The following is a 26,386-nucleotide window of genomic DNA, read 5'->3' as shown; positions in this document are numbered from 1 at the left end:
GCGGAAGCATCCGCAGCTACATGTGGGGGCCTTGCCATATCAGGGAAGCAAGGTGAGATCTTGTGACCGATCCCCGTCCAGGATGTCAGGACCATTTTTGCACTGGTCACTTATAATCCCCAGCCTGAGAAGAGGTAGACTCACTGTTATTCGAAAATCAACCTGTGCTATTTCGCTTCTGAGTTTCTGAAAATCATTTTCTGAAACGCTATTTGAACAACCCTTTGGAAATAAAGTCAGGACTTCGTATGGCTTTCTTGCTAAAAATGGGAAAACTGAACTTGATTGGTGGACGCAGGCAGAAGTCTTACAAGCTTTGAGAAACTGCTGTGCTGAGCGTTTTATACCCTCGCTTCCCCCCACCCCCCGCCCTTCCTAAGCCTTGACTCTTGAAGTACATTCTTTCATTAAGGAGATTCAGCACCCTCTTCAGTAGCTGATTGAGTCATTAACATCCTACAGCAGGTCTTAGTCTTGAAAGGTAGGAGTCAGCCTCATGCAATAAAATTTTAAACAAATGCTGCTTTACTTTTCTATCATTCTCTCTCTCTCTCTCTCTTTTTTTCCCCCCTCATCATTCTCTTAAACAAAACAATACAAACATTGGTTGGCCATGGAACCAATAATTGCATTATAGTTTAAAATTTACATTTATTTCCAGGTGATATCCCATACTTTGACATTCTGTAGATAGTGAACCCAAGCTTTTTCTCTTTTAAAGAATCTTGTTATCCCTCCCAAGAAATACCTGTGATTCATTTCTACCATGTGCCCCATTCTCTTGCTGTTCAGCAAAATGGAGCCTGCTTCATCAGTTTCTGGTCTCTGTAGATTTCCCCTTTATTGAGTGATTAATTACTAGCTTTCTGTGACTTCTTAATCTTTTTCTGTATTTTAAAATATTCCTTCATTTCGTAATTCTCTAGTGTAAGATACAAACTCTAAATGGAACATAAGTAACTGCAATTACTTTCCTTTTTATTCAGCTTTGCCTTTACTACCAAAGACATCATTTGGAAAATGTATTAAAGAATCATGAAAGTTTAAAACTTAAAAATAAACATTAGGAAACTAGTTTTGTCAATGAAAACATTAACATTTAAAGATTAAAGTGACAAAAATTGTGCTTATTCCTTACATTACTAACAGAGTGCCCATTTATATTAGCAATAGTTGTATTTTTAAAAGGTGCCACAAATATATAAAGATTGGTTGTCTCTGAATATTTAAACACAATATATTTAAGACAACAACACCAAAACACACTTTTATTGTCAGAGTTAATGGGACTTCTTGACAAATCACCTGTTAAATTTTAGCTGACAGCTTGTCATATATTAATTATAAATAATTGTAATATACGGCTATCATAATGCATGCAACAAAAAAAAAAAAAGAGAGAAGGAAGAAAGGTAATTAGAGTATATCCTTTGTTTCCCCCTTCATTTCTTGCTCACAAGAAAAAATGACCCAGTGTTTCACTTGGGTTGGGATAGTGCCAATGGTTAATGGAATGCCCCACTCTACTAAAGAATTTAATGGGAATATCCATTTGTCACAGTCGCATGCCATAATCTCTAGTAGCAGAGCCAATGGAAAATAGCATCGTACCATAACGTCCTCTATACACTGCAGGTGAGAGTGAAATGCAACAGCAGAACTGAACACTCAGGGTAGAGGGCCTGGCTTTTCTAGGCCTTTCTTTAGAGAAAGATACGGATTTCTTTTCTTTAAGAGAACAGCACTGACAGCAACAAGAAATTCTGCCCTGGAGAAAAAGAAAGCGCCTTTCTTTCGTATGGAGAAAAATGTGAATGTTTGCATAGCATGTCTCAAAATCTCTAACCACCTCTTTGTCTACTGGAAACCCCTTTGTTTGTAAAGAGACTTTGATTGGTGGAATCAGAAAGACCAGGATTAGACTTTCATGTCAATCACCAACTAGTTTCTGCGTAGAAGCTTCCAGATCTGAAGAATAGGACTAATAGCATCTAAATGTGCTGTTTCTGGTAGAATGCATGAGGCCATATGGATCAAAAAGTCAGCATGGCAACTGAAGTACTGTCTTCCTTTCTTCTTCACAATTTAGACGTAATTATGGTATATTTGGATTACTTTATATATGTAGATCCCATGTTCCCAAATGAATCAAACCCGTATATAGTGAGTGTATTTAATATCCATTTGTTTTATCTCTCTCATGTGCCAGTTCTGTCTCTGGAACAAGCAGTAAGTCACTGAAAACTGTTGTATGAATTAAATTTGAAAAACTCTAGCAAACATTTTAACCCTTCTAAAGATGAATAGTTATTTGAAGATCAAAACCATTAATTGTTATTATTCTTTAAAAGATTTTATTTATTTGAGAGAGAGAACACATGAGAGAGAGAGGGAGAGAGAGCAAGACCATGAGTTGGAGGAAGGGGCAGTGGGAGAAGCAGATTCCCTACGGAGCAGGGAGCCTGCTAGATCCCAGGACCCTGGGATCATGTCCTGAGCCAAAAGACAAACACTTCACTGACTGAGCCTCCTAGAGGCCCAACCATTCATTGTTATTCCCTTTGTGCATTAGATGCAAATTAATAAAGTATATTGGACATAACTATTACAATATATAGGAAGAGATCTTAGATATTCATTTTGCTACCTTATGAAACTATCTTCAGAACATATCATTTGAACCTATGTCATGTTTCTCCATTATAACTGAGTTGAAAAACAAAACAAAACAAACAAAACTGGCTCTTACAAAGAAAATATTATAAGCAACAAGTATTTGATTCCTGGTTAATAATGTGTAATCGGAATAGAAGTAAAACACACAGTTTGAAGTCAAGCCGATATAGGTTTAAATTCTATCTTGGCCACTTGTCTACTTAGGTCAGCATGGCCGAATTATCCTCTTGGATCCTGTTTTCTCACTTGTACAATGGGCCTAATTATACTTAACTACCAAGGCAGTTATTAAGACTGGAGCCAAGGCAACAGCCGTGAAACTTTTAATCTCTAGCTACATGATCGAAACATAAGTTTTACAGAGCGATATTTAGTATTTATAAAACTCTTCTTTCTTTTCTTTCCTGCTTTCATTTCTTTTGCTTAAAAAATTGTTCACGACCCACTAGGTTTGCGACCCACGAAAGGTCATGATGCACCTTTTGAAAATAGTGGGACAGCATGATGTTTTAGTATATAATACAAGAGTAACAAATGATTACTGTCATTGTCGTTATGATTATTTTTAGTCTTTTTAGGATGTTTCATTATAGATGAGAATAAAATCTTTCAAGTACTTCTAGGAACTAACTCCCTTGGATGGGGTCCAAAATAGACTCATACTCATTGTATGCTGAATTATGCACTAGAGGGGGTTGTGTTATTGCAAAGATCCTGTGTGCTGTTCATAACAGAATGCTAAAGCAGAAAGGAAGTAAGAACATGTCTAGTCCCATTTCTTCATTTTCCTTCATTTAAGTATAGTTTTAAGATATTCTATATTTATTGCTCATGGATAAGTGGGAAAAACTGATCTAGAACTGGCAGGTAACTAGGAAGAGTTAGGGGCAGGGTGACACTGGGTCATGATATCTGTGTTTTGTGTCTGCTTCTGCCACCAAATAGTTGGGTCTCCTTAACCTCTCGGGATTTCAGTTTCATTACCTGTAAAAATTAGGTGATTTCAACAGATGATTAGCCCACCTTGATGTTCTTTGACTTCAAATCTCCAAACAGTAAACACTCCCAGAGGTTATATGAGATGCCACAGAGTGTTGTTTTGTTACAAATCTGCTGTGAATGTATTATTATTATTTAAAGATTTTATTTATTTATTTGACAGACAGAGATCACAAGTAGGCAGAGAAGCAGGCAGAGAGAGAGGAAGGGAAACAGGCTCCCCCCTGAGCAGAGAGCCCGACGTGGGGCTCGATCCCAGGACTCTGGGATCATGACCTGGGCCGAAGGCAGAGGCTTTAACCCACTGAGCCACCCAGGTGCCCCTGCTGTGAATGTATTAAAGTTTGTATATGGGGTGGCTGCCTTAGCCCACTGCTGCTCAGATGTGTAGAGTCTGGCTCCTGTTTACTCAATCCCCTAGATCCTAAGGCTGGATCTTGCAGAATAATAGCTCAGAATGCCTTGTTTCCTTCTCCTACTGCTACTTCTTTAAAGATGTTTGTTTATTGTGGGATAGGAGCATCTAGGACCTCCTTATGTCAGGAAAGTAGGGTCCTTGGGCTAATCTCACTAACACTGTTCTCTGTCTCCTCTTCTTTCTGGATCCCTTTGCTACCTCTTTGGTGCTCATGTTGGTAATGATCATTGCTAACATTTTCTAAGTAGTCTAACTGGCTACCAATGGGGTGGATTATTTCCTTAACTACACTCCCAGATAGCGGTCAGAATTCCCAGCCAGAATCTTTTAAAATCAGGTCAAATTTGGTCAGACCTCCTTAAAAGTAGCACAGGCATGTGTGTCTCTCTACCAAATGCAACATAAAATGATTTGGGGGGTTTTAAAAACTTTTTTTTTTCTTCTGACATTGAGCTTTGCAGGAGAACAGGGTTCATCAGTTTATGGAGGAGGATGTGGCGATGAGAAAGCCAAATCAGTTTACACCTTGAGTGAGAATCACCGGTGTGGAGCTCAGATATTTTTTAATCCATCCTTAAGGCACAGGGGCAAGGGCCCATCATAACTTGTTCAACCTTTCAGTTCCTCACATCATCAGAAAGACTGGAGGGAAACCTGGCTCTGGCGGTGGCTTGCACAAAGAGAAAGTTCTTCTTTTTACTATAAGGCTAACCATTAAAAAAAAAAAAAGGCACAGAGAAGAGTCATGCCAGAATAATCCCTCCCCCTTCAAATTGCTGGAAAACGAAACTTAATTTAGCAAGACTCTTTGCAAAAATAGGTGGCTTCTTTTTGGAGTACAAAAGGGGCAGAGGATTATTGACCAATCCTTCAGTGTGTTTCAGGAGTACAGCATGCAGATGGTTGGAACAAATGACAGCTTGAGATAATAGTCAGGATGCTAGATCATTAGGATGAACCTAAGAGGTCTGCTTACCTTTGCCCTTTCAAAAGCCTCCAGCCTGCAGGGATCAGTATAGTGTGTATGTGCTGCCCTGAGTGCAGAATGAGCAAGGGGGGTGGCTGGAGGTCCTGCCTTTACTTTATTTAACCTTTCTGACCAGGTTTCTAATAAAATTGTGGTAGGCCAATTGCCAATGGTGGCTTCCAGCTGCTGACTTTCTCCACATGCTGGAGATCCTGTGAGGAGGAGTGAAGAAGGTTAAAATGTGCCTGTTAGCTAACAATCCATCCAGTGTGTTCTGTGGGTGAAGGGTTCACAGCTGAAGCTTGTGCAGCGAAACAACTGAGTGCATGTCTAGGGAAAGGGTTTTATGGTGTTCTTCAGAGAAGTAGGGAGCAGTGAATTTCCAACATTCTAAACACAAGTAGAATGGAAGCAAGACAAGAATTATCCCACTGAGGTTGATGAGAGACGTCCCTTTCTTCCTCTCTGACTCCAAAGTAGATCCTACAAGCATCCCTGAATAAGACGGCCAAGGTGAACTGGGGCGGACACAAACTGTTTCATCAACGCGCGCTCCTTACATATTATTATAACTCCTTTGAATGGGGGCGCAATCAGCATTTTTTTCCCCCAGTGTGCCGGGATGCAGAGCAGGAAGCACCCGTGTGTGCATCTCTTAGGAGATGAGTGAATTTGTTAGAGGGGGTCTTTTCTGGCCTGGTGGATGGATGCTGGGGAGTGACGTCACCCCGCCCCCTCCTCTGTGTGTGTGTGTGTGTGTGTGTGTGTGTGTGTGTGTGGTGCGCCTCCTTCACCCACCTCTCCTGCCTGCCCCTCCTTCGTCCAGCTCTCCGTCCCTTTCAGTGGGTCAGTGGTCCAGATTCAGGGATTCGCCAGCGGGCGCAGCGGGCCTGGCTCTCCCTGCGCCCGGGCGCACCCACACTCACACTCTCGCGCTGGCAACGCGCACGCACAATCTCCCAGCGCTGGGGCACCGCGATTCCGTGGGATCCCCAGCACGGTTACGAGGATTTTAGAAATCACTCAGACAAGGAAACAAAGAAAGAAGCTTTCCAATCACTTTCCTGAGCTTTTTCATTTAAATTCCCCAACAAATCATCTCGTCTCTAACCATAACCACCAGGTTCACGCCAGGTTCAAGGACTGGACTGGACTGGCCATCCCACCTCCTGGCTCTGGGCTCCGCTCGGGCCGGTCTCCAGGCTTCGCTTCGCCCCATCTCCCCTGCTTTCCTTCTTTCCCCCCGGCCTCAGTTTCTGGTTACCTCTCGAGTGCTCTTCACTTTTGGGGGGAAGAAGAGAAGAAGGGGAGGGAGGCGCTGAGGGGGGCAGCCGAGTTGCTATTTGTGGCCAAAGATTCCTCTTTAAAAGAAGCAGCAGCAGGAAGGAGAAAACGAGAGAAGCGGAGGGAGGAGAGGAGACCCGGCCCCGGACCCCCTAGCCGCGAGCAGCGGAGCATCGAGGAACGGGAGGAGGAGGAAGAGCAGGAGGAGGAGGGAGAGCAGACACAGCGGCGGCGGGAGCAGCCTGCGAAGCGAGCGCAGGGCGAGCAGGAGCGGGAGGAGGAGAAACGCCGCGGAAGCCTCCGGCTCAGAAGGGCCAGGAGGACGGCCCGAGAGGAGGAGGAGGAGGAGGCGGAGGAGGAGGAGGAGGAGAAGGGGGTAGGGGTGGAGGGAGGGCGGGGGGACGCGCTCCTCTGGATGCTGGATTTTGGGTTTTTGGACTCACTCGCTGACTCTCCTCCACTTCCTCGCTCTGGACTGGGCTGGCCATTCGAGGGCCGGGCGGCGGCAGCGACTGGGGGGACTCCGGCGGCGGCGGCCGCAGCTCCGCGGGATTAAATTGGCCGCCCAGAGGCGGCTGCTTAGGCAGGCGCGGGCTGCGCGGCCGTGGCGGGGCGCGAAGGCGCTGGGGAAAAGTGCTGGTGGCGGCGCGGGAGGCGGTGGTGGTGGTTGCCCGGAGCCAACATGACCAGGTAAGTCCCCGAGTGACCCGGTCCGCCCCCCTTTGCCCTCCCCTCCCTAAGCCCGGGGCTTGCCCTGAGCCGGGCTCAGGCAGCCGGCGCCTCCAGGGCCGGAGCTTCTCACTCCCGCGTCCGCGAGCCCAGCGCCCGGGCACCGGAGCGCACACAGTTTGCTCTTCTGAACCTCCTTGGGCAGAGGTCCTCCTCCTCCCTTCCACGGTTCGCTTGTCTTTTAAAACCTCAGACCAAGGAAGAGTGGCAATTCTAGAGAATGAGGGTGTTTGTGTATGTTTATTTGTGCGACCCCCCGCTCTCTCCTCCTTGGGTGGGTAGAGTATTGGGGAAATGGAGGAGCTCTGGGGCAGTCGGACCCTACCCAGGGATTCTGCCTCTGCGTGTATCTATATCTATCTATCTATCTATCTTCTTCTCTTCTTCTTCTTCTTCTTCTTCTTCTTCTTCTTCTTAAGAGGCTGTGATTACTGTTTTAAGGAGGGCTGGTTATGGTGAGGGGGCGAATTCTTTTTCTTTCTTTCCTCTGAACTAGTGGGGGGAAGGAGAAATAGCAGGAATCCAAGTCTACGCGGCTGCCATAGAGGAGGGGGATTGTTTTGGAGACCTTTCCATGGCAGAACCAAAGATCCTAGTTCTGCTACGGGAATCTGCTGTTCTTACTCATTCCATAGGGAAAAGAACGGAGAATTTATAATGAAAAATCCAAGTTGTAGGAAACAATTTTAAAAGAAAGCCACAACAAACCAAAGGTTCTTGGCTTCTCTATCGATTTACTGTAGCTTTTATGTAGGCATGTAGAAAACTTGGATTGTTTATCTATTAGGTTGATTTTCATTTACAAACATTAACAAATGAAGTCAGTTTTCTTATGCTTAAAAAAAAATCTTGAAAACTAAAGTGTAAGCTGAGCTTTCATTAATTGGGTGTTCTAGGATTCCGAATAGTAGTTAAATTCTCCAAAACCCGGACTATCACATCTACTAGTACTGTTTCCAGCTCGCCTCCCGTATACGACTTGCCAAATGTCTGTTTTCTAAAATTCTTAGAGTGATCCCCCAAGACCAAGCTACAGTTGTGACTTAAGCACCCAAGAATATTCCTGAGGGATCACTCTTCCTGTATTTTCTCTTAAAGCCCCCCCTCCCCCGTTTTAGATGCCTATAGACACAGTGACAGTGACTTAACAGAGCTTAGCACACTCATTCTGAGCCTCAGAGACTAGTAACTGCTTGTGACTTGAGAGAGATTTGCTCTTGGACTTCCAGAGCTACAGACATGGACCTTTCCCTTTGATGTGTTCTTTCCAACCATCCTGTAATAACACACATATGGGGAGTTGGTCCAACCGTTCATACTTTTGACTCTTTTGGCTATTTTGTCTGTTTGAAAGTGTACACACCCATGACTCAACTTGAGTAAAACCAAAGTGATGTACCAGTACTTGAAATATCCTGATTTTAAGGAATATTTAGATGATACCGACCTAAAGATTGTGTTATGTTGGTAATATGATGATATCCAGAACAATGCTTAGTATATATTATGCTTGTTTTGAAAGCATATTCTGTTATATGCCACAGATAGACATTATTTTATTGATTTAGCAAAGAGAATAAATTTTCAATGCTAGATGTCCGAATTCTTGAAATAGACATCCTAAATGGACATTGAAGGAAAATTTCTCCACCTCTCACCTCCCATAATTATGTACTGTACTTTGCTTTTCAATGGAGCTAGCAATTCTGTGACAGATTTTTAAAATTCACCCTCATGCTATCAGCTATTATTGTACTTTCAAAGTGTGAAATTGACAAGCTGGTCAGTTTCATGAATTCAGCTGTCAGATTGTGTCCAGTTAAAAATTGCTAAAAGCTGTAAATGTGCCTGCCTGGAATTTTCTTTTGTAAAGGAAAGACAGCAAGAGGATGAGGATTAAGGGGTGTTATTAATTGTACATCTTTTAAAATAGGGGCACTCCAATGTGAGTTTTTATCACTGGCTGTTGTTGGGAAATACGTGTCGATTTCTACTATTTTAAAAGTGGCCTTCAGTTTGTATCAATACTTCATTTAAAATAGTGAGCACTTTACTTAGAAATTATCTGTTCTTAAACCCTTCATTATAATAAGTATAAGAATGAAATTCAAAAAGAAAAAGTGTCTCTCAAATAATACTTTAATATATTTTAGTAATATATCACTTTTTTGTAATGACATGTAAAAAGGTGGATGTTAAATATTTTATTGTGGAGGTTATATAACCCAAATTCTTCTTGGACCAGCGCAGTGATAGTTACTAAAGTAATTAAATGCGAGGATCTTCTTTAATATGTATGTATTTTGGTAGATAACCATGAAAGTAAAACTGATTAAAGTATTAAATACAGTGACTTGATTTGCCTTTTAAGAATGACATTCATGTAAAGCCAGAATATCTTCAAGTGGAGAACTGAAAATCGGAATCCCCTCATCTGCTGCTGTTCGCTGAGCCACTAGGGGCCTGTATTACTGTTCTTATATCCAGGAGATACCCTCCTATGGCAGATGCAAACCCTTCCTAGAGAGACATTTAAAAAAACAAAACAAAACAAAGTAGGCAGTCCCCTAAGTTTTTCTTTTGTTTTTAACCTATTAACTCATGCTCTAGTGTTAGTCATGGACATTGATTGAAGAGTTTTTCAAGAACATTATTTATAGAGCTTCTGAAACTATGATGGTGTAAGGTGATTTTTTTCACATAAAATGTGAAACAAAAGAAGTATTTGTGTAAATTCATATGTGATCCCAGATTGTCAGTGTATGCCAAGGATAAACAAGTAGGAACATTAATAACTTTTTTTATTGGACTGATAAGGATGTTATTTGCATAATGTAGGGTTAAAAGATAAATGAAGCAGAATTACTTTAAGGAAAGTGTAGTCATAGATTGATGGTGTGATTAAACTTGCTTTGTAAGTGCTGTGCAAGTTAGTATGGAAGGAGAATCTGAGGCTCAGTCCAGTTTAGTCAGCACTTGAGGGACCTGGGCTGAAGATGCACTATACATTTTTAAGTGTCAGTTTCACAAATTTGAAATCGACCAGCTGTGGCAATCTTGATGGACATTAGGCAATAAGGTCAAGTATACTTACACTGTTCCTTTGTTGATTTTCAGTTTTTCAAACTGACAAGGGTGACTGTTGGTAAAAGAGCACGCTACCGGCATTTGCATATTGGATTTCCTTCAGATCCAGCTTGATTTATCAAGCCATGAAACAATTCTATTAAAAAAAAAAAAAGATGCTATGGATAAATGAGAATTCATTAACACAATCCCATATGAAAAGGGCCATTTCAGGAAAGATGGATTTCTCAAGGTGATTTTGCTTTAAAACCACCCTTCTTCAGTTTCAGCGGTGTAGTTGGGTAGTCTGAGAGGTAAAGTATGTGTGTGCTCTAACTTGTGATCCTGAGAGCTCAAACTTTTACACTCACATCTTTACATCTGTGCACTTAACCTTTGCTCAAGGGTACCCTTTTAGTTGCCCAAAATTCCTGGTTATCTCACAAATGAACTTTACCTTTGACATAGTGTGCTCAACTGAGTGGCCATAGAGTATACCTTTAGGATTGGTATTACAAGATATATGAAGTGCTAAATATACAGCTGTAAGTATTCAGTTTTCCAGAGTACTCACAGAATGTATTATTTTTTTTCCCCTTATTTCCTTAAAGGGACAGTAGTTTTTGGCTGAAAAGTTTAGTGTGAGAAAATAAGTTCTATTTTAAGCCAGGTCTACTCTGGGTGTCTTATTGCTTTATGGAGTTATTTACCTTTTCTTTGTACTGTTTGGTTTCTTTGAAAAATTCATTTTGGAAAGCTACTTACTTGTGATGGCACAAACGCAACGTGCAGCCTGAAGCAAAGTCAATGTTTAAAAACATTTTTTTTATTACTGATGATTTGCCAAGAAAGAGTAAAGAGGGGAGTTATTTTTTCTGTGCCCTACAGGAGTGAGGATTCCCGTATAACACATCATCTAAGATACCTGGTAACATGTAAGAAGATTGCTTAGAAGGGATTTTTCAATGAATTTTATTCCAACAAACATCACTTGTTTAAGATTCTGTAATTTCATAGCACAGTGACATTTCCAGCAAAGGATCCATTGTTTGGGGATATGTTTTCTATATGGATAATCTCATTTTCTTGTAATTAGTACTTGATAACACTTTTAAAATTTGATGTTTGGCTTGCATTTGTTTTGACAATTGAAGTATCCAACTCCCTCCCCCATTTTTCAAATAAAAATGTGTTTCAGCTCTTTCACAGTTAAGTCCTTATAAAAGATAGCTGAGAGAATATATGGCTTGTGCTTCCTGATTGTTCATTATATGAAATTATGGCCTTAGACGTAAAAGTTCAGCATTTTCTTTGCGTCATAAGTCTTGGGAAGGTCAAAGAGTGAATACTTATATGTTATAGCAGTCTCTGACCTAATGCAACCTAAATAATAAAGTCATGACAGTGGCACTAGACTGAAGCATTAATGAAGTAGAATTGTTACAAGAAGTATTTCAGAAAATCACATTTAGGTCCTCTGCCCCTTGTTTCCCCTTTAATAAATTGCCCACTTAGCTTTCATGTAATCAACAGTCAGCTTGCATTTTCTTCTTTTAACATTTAATCATTAAGTATTTTAAGGCTTAGACATTAATTTAAGTATTATATCCACATATACTACCATATTCTCAAAACAATGTGTTGGAGGAAAAATGATTAAAATCATGCCAGTAATGTCCTGCCTTCTCCCTTTCCAGATAATCCATTCAGTATCTTTCTGTTCATTATTTTCTATTTGGTGCTGATACATATAATTGGATCATGTCAATACTTGTCAGTTTGTCTATTGCCTTTCAAAAATTACAGAAAAAATAGAGCAAAACTGAACTTTTTATTCACTTTTCAACATTTACTGTCCCTCAAATCAAGTTCCTATGTGTCATAGTTGAGTAAATTAAATGAAATAATTGACAATTTGGGAAGCTAAGACAACTGATTTTGTCTATAAGCCAGCAGATCAGGTGTACCAGTAGATAAGTAATGTTGAGACAACTTAGATGATCCTTATTCCCCACCTGCAGTAAGCAAACCTTGCTTTCCTTTGTAAATGACTGTTCTTAGCTGCCAGGCTTTTCTTTGGCTCCTTCAGCATCTGTAACAAAACACAAAAGCAAAAGCAGCCATCTGAAGCTAGGCTTTCTCCAAATTCTTTGGATTTTCACTGACCAGAAACCCTGTTTAACTTTGACATTCTGATAACAATGTCAGGAGCATGGTGACCTTCACCACATTGCTATTTACTGGATTTAAGCTGTGTAACTCTTGTCAGTTTCATGAAATTGATTGAATTTATAAATTCTTAATTGTCTTTTGTTAACAGCCTTTGGGCTATATTCCTTAATGCAGCAGTGGCTAACTAAATTGAGATTGTGAATTACATTGAGAGAACAGCACTTCTCCATATCATTTTGGGATTAGGAGATATTGTACTTTCAGATACATAAAATGATCATCTGTAATCATTGGGTCAAAAGTGATAAGAGACTTCTCTTGTAAGCTTCAGTAAATCAATTTCTCTTATTAACAAAAATTTTTGTGTTAGTTCTGATCTTATAAATAATTGAAAATTAGTTCTTGTTTCATTTTATTTAATCCTATTAGTATATAAAGGTAATGATAACGATTATAAAATCTCAACTGACTTCCTTCCTTCCATCCTTTCTCCCTCCCTCCCCTCTTCTTTCCTTCTCTTCTCCTTTTCCTCCTTCTCCTTCTTTTGCTGCAGTGAAAAGAACATAAATTTGATGCAAGCAGAACTGAATTTATACATTAGTATTGTCACTTATATGTGGAATCTTGGGGGAAGTTATATAACATTTCAGTGTCTCGGTTTCATCATCTGTAAAGTGGAGAAAATAACCATAGATACAATTAAGATCCAGTTAGATAATAAGAATTTACCTTATTGTTCATTAATCAAAATCCTGGATGTAAGAGTTATATAAGGAACATGTTATATTCGTTAATACTGGTTTCTCTGATAGAATTCTGCTGTCTTTAGTTATCTGCTGTAAATTATTGCTACCTGACTTAAAAATTAGGACTTGTTGGTTATGGACATTTTGTGTAGGTTTGTTCAGTTTTCACTGTTGTCTACCTGCTGTCATTACCACACATGCTAGAACTGCAGTTTCTTTCCAGCATGTTGATTGAAGTCTGTATGCATCAGTACATCATGGGACACTATCTCAGAAAGCTTTTAAAGCAAAAGCTAGAAATGATTTTACCTTAAGTACACAAAGAGAGCATTTTGTTTTAAAGTAAAAAAATGTATTAATAGATTCTTGCTGATATTTGATGTGGAGCTGTGGTCTGGGGGAAGAAGTGTTTAGAAAAGTACTTAATTAAAATAGTGAACCAAAAGAATTGCCATTTTCTTCTTTAATGGTAGTGCATCTTAGAAAGCTCCTTAGCTCTTTGCCCAGCGCAGCTGTCCTTCCCTGAAAGATCAGGTTTCAAGAGCAATGATGGATGGTGGGTGCCTGTAGCCAGTTGTGGGGTTTGTTCTGAGGTCAAATGTATTGATGGAGGATAGGAATTTACTGCCTTCTGTCTCTCCCTAAGATCTGCCAGTACAATTTCACAGAGAAAAATTAGACTAGACACATCAAATGCTGATCCAGTGTCCCATTATAGGTCAAAAAGACATTTGTTTTCCATGTTTAAAGTATTTTTTTTTCTTCCATTCCCCCTTCCTCATGTTCTATCCCAACTGAAAGGACTTTTTGAGCATGTGCACTAATGGTTTACTGCAAATAGACCCTAGCGTCTCTGTAAAAACAAATCAAACTACTTGCAATAGTAACTTAATTGAAATTTTATTAAAGGATTTTAAGAAAGAAACAAAATATGCCTACCCATTTTCATGGTTCTGTTTGAAACAGTTCAGTGTGTTTTTTAGGTACATGGTTTTATACTTTATTTTAAAGGGATCTATCAAGATTATTTGGCTTGTTGGGAATAATAGTAGTCTATTGGAAATGATGTAAATATTGTGAATCTACTTAATGACCAAGGAATGATTTTCACTTTTTTCCTAGGTGGAAAAATTGTAGTATTTTTAAAGGAATAAATTTTGGGAAACATCTTCCACTGGGAACATCCCCTGGATGGTAGCTGTTCTCTCTGAGCTCTTTCTTTGGCACTTTTTTCATCAACATTGTTTCCTCTTAATCTGATGTTTTGGCCCCTGCGTCTCCATTTCGTCATTTTTTCTGTGGCCCTCATCAGGTCGCCATTTATCCTGTCTTCTGTGATATTCCTATCCACCTCTAACAGAAGCAATGATTTCTGGTAGATGACCTTCAAAATAAATTTCCTAACTTCTTCATGAACTTCCAGACCTGATTTTTTTTTATCTGCTTATTAGATAGTTGAGAAATAGAAGACTCTCCTGTATCTCACACTCTGCATTTTGTAAACCTAAAACACTCTCTACACATCCATACACAAAATGACTTTTTTTTTTTTCTTGGTACCTCATCATCTGATTTAGCTCTGCACTAGAAACTTGGGTGTCACCTTTGTCTCCTCCCTTCCTTTCATTCTTGTCCCCATTCAATTTTGCAGGTTTGATGCCTGTAATCTCTTTTAACCTTATCACTCCTTTTCAACTGTGTCCCTTTGCCATATCGTTGACACACTCAACACACCATTCATAGCTGCCTAGGCGATCTCTGTGTTCTCACACTTCTCTCAATTCTTCCTGAAAACTTTCCTTTTTCTGAAATGCCAACCTTCTCAAGTCTGCATACCCATGTACCGAATCCTCAATACAGCAGTCCAGGCACTTTACAATTGAACAAGCACCCTCCCTTACAGAACTCTAGGTACTTACCCTCCAGCAGCATCGAGAGTCCCTACCATCAGGGAGAAGAATGCTTCCAGCACATCCGGTTCTAACAGTACCGTCTCTGGAATCCCCTTTCTCTACCAGCTGTCCTAACTTGCATCCCTTGAAGTCCTTCTAATTATTCTCTCGTTTTCTAATTCTCAGCTCAAGTACGTGCCCCCTTCTTGATTTAGTTGGAGTTGAATTTAATTGAAATCATGATTGTGAAGAATACTTGTTCATTGGAACCTCTTATGATGCTTGGGACACATATAGGTAAAAACCAAATTTCTGTTAATTTTTCTGATATTAGAAGTACAGTAGCAGTGGTCGATGTGTCAATTCATATGAGTACCTACTATGTGCCAGGCATTGGCATGGCACATTTTTTTCAGTACCACACTTAATCTCTAAAGTAAGGGTGTGTAAGTTTGATGGTTTTGTTATCACCAGTTTATTTAGGAGGAAACTGATTCATTGAAAGGTTAAGTGACTTGCCCAAGGTTACACAGCAAGAAATAGTGAAGAAGGAACTTAAAGCCACGGTTTTAAGTCAAGCAATATTATAGTCCCAACTCTCATGCACTCCAGTCTTAACCCTCAATATATGCTCATGTCTGACAGGATTTTTAAAATTTATTGCACCAGGCAAATAAAACCAATATGGTGCTTTCTTGATCCAAACTCAGGAAGAATCTTAGGTGTTAGTGTAGGTTGTCCTTCCCTTATTTCCAGTGAATCTCTTCTGCTCCTTTCTCTGACCAGAGGCATTATTATTATTATTATTTTTTCCTATACTTAGATTTGGGCTAGATGGTCTTTTTGTGATAGTCACCTTCCAACTCCAGAATTATGTGCTTTTCAGGCCAGTGACACAACAGCCTGAGCTCTGGAGCAGAAGTGGTTAAACAACATATTTTCACCAAAAATAGTTTTTAAAAATCACAGAGGCTGGCATTTTCATAACTGCCCAACAGGTAAGGGATCAAAGCATTTTTATAAAGAGAAATATGGATCCAGCAGGACTATCTGAGGAGCAGCTTCCCATCAAAGAAATGAAATTATGCCAAGTGACTTATATATACATTCTATTTATTGGCAGCCTGCCTTACCCAGTTGTATCTGGGGAGTTTAGTCAATTATAATGTCTCTTCTAAAATACTCTATTTTTATTGCATACCTGTTAATTTCATTATCAATAACAGATGGATGATTTGATAAGTTTTTCTCCATTTAATCTATTTTGTGAAGGTTTAACTTTTTTTTTTTCTTTTTTTGGGAGGCTTCCGAGGTCTAATTCTGGGTTAATTATGATTTTATAAGTAATACAATAAAGGATTTACATTTGTTTGATTATTTGGAAAATTATCTTTTTCTCTGGCAACAAGGCACCCTGAAGTTTTAAATCAGACATGGCACATAAAATAAAGTTACATGGAAAATGCTCTGGTCTTTTATGGCTCTTCTAGAATGTCAAAAGTTAAGTGTTCTTTGCCCGGGCTTCTAATGCACTTCTTACAATCATACACTGTCTTGTTTAACCATGTTTTCCTATGAGTTTATCTGTAAATGGAGCCTCTGAGAAGCCTAGAGAAGGGTATCCTACCTTCTCTGGGTAATGTGTAGTGAGGCCAGTTACAATCTTAATAAATGTGTTTTGATGATAACAGTTATAGATTAGGAATGACAAGTTCCATAAATATTGTTATGCATATTCAGGTACTACCAGAGAAATGATTCCCTAAATGCATTTGAGTCTCATTTTACTGTTATTTAGACTCAACTTGATCTGATTTATTTTTACTGAAAAAAATGAGGAAATCTATAATTTAAATTTTGATTTAAAGTTTGTCACTTAAAATCTGTTTTCTCTAAAATTTGTCACTTCAAATCTGTTATCCCAAGTATACCAAAATGAATATTAATTTCCTTTCAACCAAATTATACACTATCTTCTGATATGTTCTCCGACATCTGTTGGCAAGGTCCACATCATCTTTTGCCTGCTTTGCAGCCTCTCTGTGTTCAGTTGAGAACACACTATTGTTGCTTCTCTGCTCTGTAGCCAGTATAATCTTTAAGCAACTCGGAGTTTCTCCTCCAAATGTTCTGATGGTCCCACATTTCCTTGAAGTATGGCTTGAAATAGGCAGCAAAAGTCACCTGGCCTTTGGTGCTTTACCTTTGCCTTGTCTCTTGCCACCTTGTCATTCTTGTGTTCATTTTCTCTGTTCCCTTCATCCCACCCTCAATGCATGTACAGTCCAGCAACATAAAATTATTTGCTGTTTCTAAGATGCACTACTCTGACTTTTCCATCTTTAATTTTGAGCATGTCCTCTCTCTTTCATGTGTAAATTCCCTTCCCCTTCCATTTTTGCCTGAGTCACCTCTTCCATCACCTCTTCCTTTTCTATCTTGGCTGACAACTCTTCCAGGAAGACTTCCCACTCTCCCAAGACTGGATACCCTTTATACACTAAACAAGCACTGAATAAATTTGGCAGTTAATGTATATCATAATGTATTGCAATTGCTTATCTATGGTCTGAAGAATTACAAATTCTTTGAAGCTGAAACCCATGTTTTCTTCCCAGTGGATCTATAGTACCTAGCCAATGACCTTGCTCAGGGTAGTCATAATATTGGCACATAGCTCTTAAGTATTCCATGGACAGATCATGTGTGAGCAGAAAAATCAGGGATGGATTAGTTCATGGCCCAAATCTTATAACCCATAGGTTTAATATTTAGCTCTACAGTTTATGGTCTCATTATCAGTTGCTCTTTAGTAATTAATTTTTACTTTACTTGAGCTAAGTTTCACTTACCTAGTTCTCTACCAAACCATGGCAAAGCCAAATCTGAGTATACTGTGTGTATCTACTCGTATGTCACTAGACAAGACAAATCTGCCTTTACATCTGGCTGGGGTAGGAATTCCCAGATGCACTTAATTCTGACACATGGTCATTATTGAACCAAAAGCCATTGCCTGGCATGATTGTAGCTTGTATTTGTTTTCATTTTAAAGGGCTTCATCCAGGCTGCCAAATGTACAACAGGTGCCTTCATTTTATACTTGCCAATCTGTTGTTATTCAAATGACCGCCGGAACAGAGACTAATGGTGTCTAATAAAATTGATCTCAGCTCTGGCAAGCCAGGCTTACAAGAGCACGAGGAGTAGGAAGTGCAGTGTGGAAATATGCTGGTGCTGAGTGTGCCGGGTGAAGCATCCAGTTTTTAGGAGTTGACATATGTCTCACACATAGGCCCCTTGATTATGTGCAGCTGTGGAAATTTTCCACAGCCTAGTGTTCCTTAAACACGAGGATTTGTAACATCGAATCTTATTTTTGATGGACTTGCTGGGTGGTATGTGGACAGGACTGGTTGTGCCAGCTTATGGATGGATGGCTATGCTGTGTCTGTAAGGCACACTTAGGTAATCTTTTCATGCCAGAGAGCTGGCAGGTATGATGGCTTTTACTTCCTGTCATCAGAAATTTGCCTTACTGACATCATAAATTCTCTGCAAAACCTGACTATTAACAGAGTTAACCAGGAGAGGAATGTGTCAGTTTGCAAATAGGAGCTCATGTTTGGACATTTTCATTCAGACTGTGTGTATAATTTCTTGGGTTTTTCTCATGTTGTATAGGAAGTTGGCCCCTGGAAACCTTTGCCACTAAGGGAAATAAACTTTTGATGACTGGCCATCAAAAGTTAAAAGCATAAGTGTTGGCAAATGTTAGAATCAGTTCTCACAAGGACATGGGATTGCTTTTTTTTTTGGCAAGGATTTTAGAGACCTCATTTTACTATCTACCCGCTCTCCCATTTATGTATTCATTCTTTAAAGTGCCACACATTAGACTCCCTTAAATGCAAGGAACTGTGGGAATATACAGATGAACAAAACACTGCCAAGTATAATTTGCACGGACAAATAGACTGAGATCTAGATTCTTAAGATTTTGAGAAATGTGTGCTACATAAAACCCGTTTCCTATTGGAGAGCTTTGTGTTGTCATGTGGAAAAAAGCTACTCAAGTTCCATTATGATACTGGAACTTATGGACTCACTAAATAGTAGTAATAACCACTACTAGAATAAGAGAGAGCGGCTATCGCCTTAGCTACCTGGCCACACGTCACTTAGCTCCACAGTTAATTGAGCTCATCTAATTTCTTGTGACCTAGCATATAGAATAATTCTTAGGTTAGGATTTGGCTATTATTGGACCATCTTTTTGTATTATTTATACCCATCCTACTTGAAAAAGGATTTGTGGCAGCTATGAAATCATATGCTTCATTATCCTTAATAAATCACCTTGGTAGAGCAGACAATGGATTATTGTACAGATGGTTAGTTTCTATGAGAAATTTTAAAAAATATGCAACTTCTTAGCCTCATTCTGACTGATATTTTATTTCAAAGCATTTTTAAGATGATAGAGCCTTTAATGGGGTATGCTGAACTAGACACTTAGTGAGTCGTGTTCGTCCTAAAAAAGAAAATAATAAATAAATATATATGTAAAAAGTAACAAAAATATGACTAACAGTGCTTAACAAATATATTTAAGAGGACTGTTACCATTTCTTTTTTTCTTTTCTTTTTTTGGGGGGGGGACTGTTACTTTTTCTAATTGTGTAAATTTTTCGAAATAATCTTCATGCTTTAGAGGAAAAGATGCACATTGATGTAGGAGGATTTTTTTAGTAGGTTTTTTTTTTTTTGCAGTTAGAATTGAGAAAAGTAATGAAATAAAAACTTGCATCTGCAAGCCTTATGAATATAGTATTACTTTTAGGTAAAGGGGAAACAAATTATCTTTTAGGTATTTTAAACATAAGACTCTTTTTCTTTTTTGATTATTTATGTACCAGAGTGAGAAACTCCACTGTTTTTGTGTCTCCAGATGAGAATGAAACACATTTCTTTCTGTAAAATAGCTGCCTTGGCCTCTTTGTTGTAGGGATAGCCATTTCTCAGAGAGTAAATGGGAAATTTTCCAAAGGTGTTAGAAAGGACATTAGATTAAATCTTATGTGGTTTAGCTGAGGGAACTAAGACCCCAAGAGTTGAAGAGACTTCACTGTCCTAGCTGGCCCTTCCACCTTGGTCTCCTGAACTCTAAGTCATTCTTTTCTGTAGTTAACGCTGTCCCTCCCAGAAATGGGGTCTTGGCCAATGCATTGCTGGTTCTGAGTTAGAGGAAGGTTCTACATCAGACAGTATCTGCTTTGATAAGAATTCTACTGTCTTTTTCTCATCAAAATTCAAGGGAGGGTGATCTGAGGGGCTCAGTCTGTCGAGCATCCAACTCTTGATTTCAGCTCAGGTCATGATCTCAAGATGGTGGGATTGAGCCCTGTGTGGGGCTCCACTCTCATCTGCAAGTCTGCTTGAGATTTGAGTTTCTCTTTCTCTCTCTGTCCCTCTCCCTGCTCACATACTCTCTCTAAAATAAATAAATCTTTAAAAAAAAATTTCAAGGGAAAGAAAAGGACCTAGACCTTCCTTATCACATATATGGACATATATATATCCATGTGTGTATATATATGTATATACACATACATATATCATATGGATATATATATATATCCATATGTGTATATATATGTATATACACATACATATATCTCCATAAAATTCCAAGTCTCCTTACTACTTAATTAAAATTTAATATGATTGTAAACTTAGTTTTGCTAGCTGAATTTCAAGTGGTCAGTATCCCCATGGAGTTGGTGGGTGTGATAGAACAGCAGAGATGTTTCCATTGTTGCACGAAGCTGCTTTGCACAACACTAGCCTACCTGATCAGTCTGAAATGTCACTTGTATTTTAAGGTTTCATATGTAACAAAATAAAGCTAGACCATTTATGTATTGACAACACCCATTGATCTTAGTAGGAAAGAATGTACCTGCCAAATGTAGGTGAAAGATACTGTGTCTCAGAAATACGTACTCAAGGAAAGTGAATTGATAGCGGAATCTCTGCTCTGTGTCTCACGACAAATATGCATACTCTTTACTTTGTCCCTGCGTAATGGAGAGGGGGGACACCTGCCTTGAAGTTAAGGAAGGAGGCAAATTCATGACCCCGGGTTCTATCGCATGTCCTTTCATTCCGTTAGCAGTCTTTTCTGTTATTTTCCAAGGGGTTTTTGTTTGTATCTCAGCCATTTCACCTTCAGAGGGTCCCCAAGAAGGAGTAAGTGGTGGCAGTGTGGCTGAAAGGAGCGGCTCAGGAGTGTGATTGTATTCTTTAACATCCAAACACTAGGCTTTGACAGTGAATGGGGACACTCTTAATGGGACAACAGGTGTAGACTAGGCCTTTCTTTCTTTCTTTTTTTTTTTTAAATTTTTATTTATTTGTTTATTTGGCAGACAGAGATCACAAGGAGGCAGAGAGGCAGGCGGGGATAGGGGGTGGAGAAGCAGGCTCCCTGCTGAGTAACCCCGATGCGGGGCTTGATCCCAGGACCCTGAGATCATGAGCTGAGCCGAAGGCAGAGGCTTAACCCACTGAGCCACTCGGGTGCCCCTAGACTAGACCTTTCTAAGCCAACTGGATAGTTCTGATGTCTTAAAGCTTCATATGCAGAGCAGAGCAAATGTGTCTTTTATAGGTTGGCTGAAATGGGCAGGAGGGAAGCCTGAAGGAAATCCCAGGGATGCAAAAGTGTTACTTACCTAGCCTTCACTTAGTATCTTTCTTTTTTTTTTTTTTTTTTAAGATTTTGTTTACTTATTTGACAGAGATCACAAGAAGGCAGAGAGAGAGAGAGGAGAAAGCAGGCTTTCCGAGGAGCAGAGAGCTGGATGTGGGGCTCGATCCCAGGACCCCGGGACCATGACCTGAGCCGAAGGCAGAGGCCCCAACCCACTGAGCCACCCAGGCGCCCACTTAGTGTCTTTCTTACTGTCCTTTTGCTTTATTATAATGCTCTTGAATCTTGTCAGGGATCAAGCCAAACCAGTGTCACCTGTAATTAATGCTGTCAAGTAGGTATCAGAAAATCTGTTAGAAGTCACTGAAAGGAACGTGGGGTGGATGAGGACCTCCATACTAACCCCTGACAATTCAGTGGGGATGAGAGGCAGAGCAGTCCAGACAATTCTAAGGCTACAACTTAGCCCCTACCCCACCCTCTTCCACCCTCTCCCAGACCCAGGCAAGGGTTAAAGTTCATTTTAATGTTTTTATAGAGCCATAATAGAATAGTCAGGGGAAGGAGGAGGGATAAAAGCTGAATTACTTTATAACAATTCCTGGAAACATAGCCTCACTTTCTCTCAACCAGCCTCTCTTTTGGTCGCAGAATCTGAGATAATTGTTTCCAAATGCCTTACTCTTTTCCCTTCACATCTTAAATCTCTATCACCTCCCACAGGGAGCACCACAGGTTCTGATATTTTTAGTTGCAGCCTTTGCATTTTTCAGGTTTTTTTTTTTTTTCATTTTACTGTAGTTATAGAAAGAAGTTACTTTGTTTTAAATATATATGCTTTAGAAACTAGGTAGCAACAGTTAGGGGTAGTTTCTTGTTGTTGTTTGTTTTAATCAGTTCTGAGACTCTTTGTGGTTATGTATCTCCAGTTACATAATCAAAATCAGAAAACAGTTTTCTGAGGGATAAGTGTTTTCAAAGGCAGTTGTTTAGAAATACAGTTGGTGTATTAAGCTGTACTCGTAGCTTTAAAAAAAAAGAGGCAAAAGTCTCTGTTAGGGGATTGTATATATGAGATGGTGAGGGTGCTTGGTACAGAATAAATTGGGGGTTGCTTAGGACCACGAAATGTGTCTCCTACCTCATTCTCAGAATATTTCTCAATTAAGAAAATAACAAAGGTTGTTTTCATTTCAGTTATAACAGATTTATTTATCTCCTCACCAAAAGGATTCATGGCAGGGATGGGAGTTCTTATACTTCAGGACATTTTCAGCCCCCTTAACAAAGTGGAAAAGTGGAAGGTCTGCTTTGAGGCAATTCATCCACTAGATACTGAGGACGCTCACCTCTTGCAAAGTCCATTGTTTCAGGTCTTCGCTTCTTATTGTGTTTATGAGTACCATCTCTATCAGTAACCAAGGTGAAAATCAGGTTCCTCTGTAATTAAAGATTTAAATCTTGATGGTTGTAAGAATATTATGATAGGACAGGAGCTATATGAAACAGCCACGCATTTTCACCCCAGAAAGATATAGTAGTCCATCCCTCAAGCCCACCACACTGCAGTCATGGTTTATAGTGCTCTAGGTAAGAACATTGAACTTGAATTCGTCATTATAGAAAGGATACTGAGGACTCTCAGGTAAGGTGACATGGTGATCTGTATGTGGCACTGATCCTTGTTGGTAAAAGGCTCTTGCACATATTTTTACAGGCCCTGGAGAATATGCAATATTAGATCCAGAATAGTACTGCAGTTAATTGATGTAATTGGTGCCAGAGGGTTGCAACGTCCATTAAAGGGGCAATTAATCATTTTCTATCATTTAATTATCTGAAAAAAAATTAAGGATGGGCATGATTAGTATTCAGAAATATGTAGTTTATGTGTTAGTATTTTGTTTTATTTTTTATTTTTTTAAGATTTTATTTATTTATTTGACAGAGATCACAAATAGGCAGAGAGGCAGGCAGAGAGAGAGGGGGGGAAGCAGGCTCCCCAATGAGCAGAGAGCCCAATGCGGGGCTCGATCCTAGGACCCTGAGACCATGACCTGAGCCGAAGGCAGAGGCTCAACCCACTGCAGCACTCAGGCACCCTATGTTAGTACTTGAAATTTATGTAATTATAGCCCTGCCAAATTAAATACTGAGCCCCAGGGGTAGCTGGCATTCTGAGTAGAACCCAGAAAGGCACATAAATGTGGAACATCCCACTTAGGTGTGTCTGACAAGTGGCAGAGTAAGAAAAGGTAGGTTGGGTTACAGCAGGGTGATTTGAAAGAAAATATGAATCCAAAATAGTTTTTTCTATGCACTGCTCTAATACAGTGGTCAAGCAATATTCTTTTCACTTTTCTCTACCCTTTTTATTCTTCTATAAAGTGAAAAAGTAGTATAATCTAATTATAGAAAATTTAGACTGGGAAAAAAAAAGTCACTAATAATTTTATTACCTGAAAACAACCCACTGTTCTGACTTGAGTAAAATTTTTGGTCCTTTATATTCTAGTGAATTTTCTGTTAAATGTCAGTTAACATTTTAACATAAATACATTTTTCCCATCTTGCCTCATATGATCATTGTCTTTAATGGCTGCCCAATATTGCATTGACTAGAAGTGTCTCTTTCCCTATGTTAGCCATTTGTGTTTTTTTCCCCATTTATCTCACTATTTCAAATACAAAGCTTAGAAGAACATTTTAATGGAGATAACTTTTTTCTGTATTTTATATTATTTCTCTTAGGGTCAATACATTGAAGTGGTGTCACTAGGTCAAAGGATATGAATGTTTTTATGACTTTTGAAACATGTTGCCAAATTGCATTCCAGAAAGGATGTATGTCTTGATAATGCCACTCTTACTGGTGGAGGATATTAGTTTTGTTTTGTTTTTTTCCCCTTTGTCAGTTTGAAAGCAATCATCTAGGTTTTCTTGATGTAATAGACAAAACACTGCCTCCTTATTATTTTAATATGAATTTATTTAATTACTAAAGTGATAATTTCTCCCTAATGTTTGTTTGCAGGTAATTATTCCTGTTAAATGAATTGTCTTTGCATATCCTTTGCCTCCAGGTCTTTATTCATTAGTTCATGTTATTTATATTATTGGGCACATTATCTCTTTGTCTGTTTGTGAAAAATGTACCTTAAGTCTTAGTATTGATCTTACTTTAGTCATTCATTTTACATGCAGAATTTTTATTTGTAATTTTTTATAGTCAAAACCACTGATGATCTTTTTCTCTATTATTATCCTTATTATAGTTAGAATTAGAGGTCTTTTCCTTTTCTAAGATTCTCACCTGTTTTTTCTGGTGTTTTATTCCCCTTGTTACTACTTTATATTGGTTCTTCAGGCCAAGTGGTTCTGTATAAGATAGTGGAATTTTGGAAGTACTAGATAACAGGAAATATCATGATATTTGTATCCAGCATAGAAACCTGGTACTGCTTTGTTAGAATAAAGAATATGATAAATCCACAACCAAGAGTTATATGTACATAGGTTTCTTTTAAGTTGCCAAACTAGATGGTCTGTTATTTAATCAATCAATTTTTATGTCACTATTCATAAATTAGTATTTTTGTTTGTTTAGTTATTAGAAAATGGAATACCATTTAGTGAAACAGATACATTAAGTTATTTTTTAGTTAAATTAGCAAAGGATACCTTTAGCTGATTTTGGAAATGAAGTATTTCTAAGCAGCTCATTAGAACCTAGATGTTTCCATAAAAAGGAATGTTGTTTGATTGTGTCACCTTCAAATCCTCTATAGATGACCTATAGGTCATATGTAGTTGTAGTACAAAGCAAGATTCTAAATAGATTTTTTTCCCCTACCCTGCCCATTGTTTATCCCCAAACTACATAGTCCTTTCTTCCCCAGTTATTTATAATGCTCCTTTACAAATAATTTTATTTGAAATCATTATTTTTTTTAAAGATTCATTTATTCCTTTGAGAAAGAGAGCAAGCAGAGGAGGGGAAAAGGAGAGGGAGAAAGAGAATCCCAAGAGACTCTCCATTGAGTGCAGAGCCTGTCATGATCCAGGGGCTCAATCTCACCCTCCTGAGGTCATGACCTGAGCTGAAACCAAGAGCTGGATGCTTAACCAACTGAGCTACCCAGTACCCCTGAAATCATTTTAAGTTTTATATTATTTTATTTTTCTATAGGTCCATGACTGAGTTAGTTATAATACACTTTGAATTACTGTCCTTTTTGCAAATCCTCACTATTATAGCTTGCTGGGCTGAACACTTCTCATGTTTTCCTTAGACATTTTTCTTTGGTGTTTCCTTCCATTTTATTTTTTGAAATGAACTATAGTTAACCCTAAAATTTTGAGTTAGAAACCGAGAACCCTTAATTCGGATGTTCACAAAATATCATTGGACTTACTCATGTTCTGAGAAGTGGGCACATTACATATAATTTAATTATAGTCAAAGGCTTGATTATAGTGGGAATTATTTCCTTTCTCTTTATAACATTACATAAAACAAGCGAACAAACAGAAATACTTTTGTTTTAAACCATAAGTGACTCTTAATCTCACAAAACAAACTGAGGGTTGATGGGGGGAGGGGGGTTGGGAGAGGGGGGTGGCTTTATGGACATTGGGGAGGGTATGTGCTATGGTGAGTGCTGTGAAGTGTGTAAACCTGGCGATTCGCAGACCTGTACTCCTGGGGATAAAAATATATGT

At 39.0% G+C, this 26,386-nt stretch overlaps 1 protein-coding gene across 9 annotated transcripts in view; it reads left to right on the top strand.

Annotated features, from left to right (window-relative positions):
- Nucleotides 1–26,386, top strand: part of PTPRD (protein tyrosine phosphatase receptor type D) — a 1,060,901-nt gene that overhangs the window by 519,551 nt on the left and 514,964 nt on the right. For 2 of the 9 annotated variants that reach the window (XM_047699814.1, XM_047699811.1), the window contains exon 1: nt 5,953–7,034. The exons of 1 other annotated variant lie outside the window; for it this stretch is intronic. The gene's annotated coding sequence lies outside the window, so the exon portion shown is untranslated. Of the gene's footprint in view, nt 1–5,952; nt 7,035–26,386 lie in introns of those variants that run through there. 6 more of the 9 variants (XM_047699815.1, XM_047699813.1, XM_047699816.1 and 3 more) reach the window with 5 other exon arrangements.

This window comes from Lutra lutra, chromosome 13 (assembly GCF_902655055.1).
Source record: "Lutra lutra chromosome 13, mLutLut1.2, whole genome shotgun sequence".
Lineage (NCBI taxonomy): Eukaryota > Metazoa > Chordata > Mammalia > Carnivora > Mustelidae > Lutra > Lutra lutra.
Note: the sequence above shows the minus strand (reverse complement) of the source record. Positions and strands in the feature narration are given on the sequence as shown.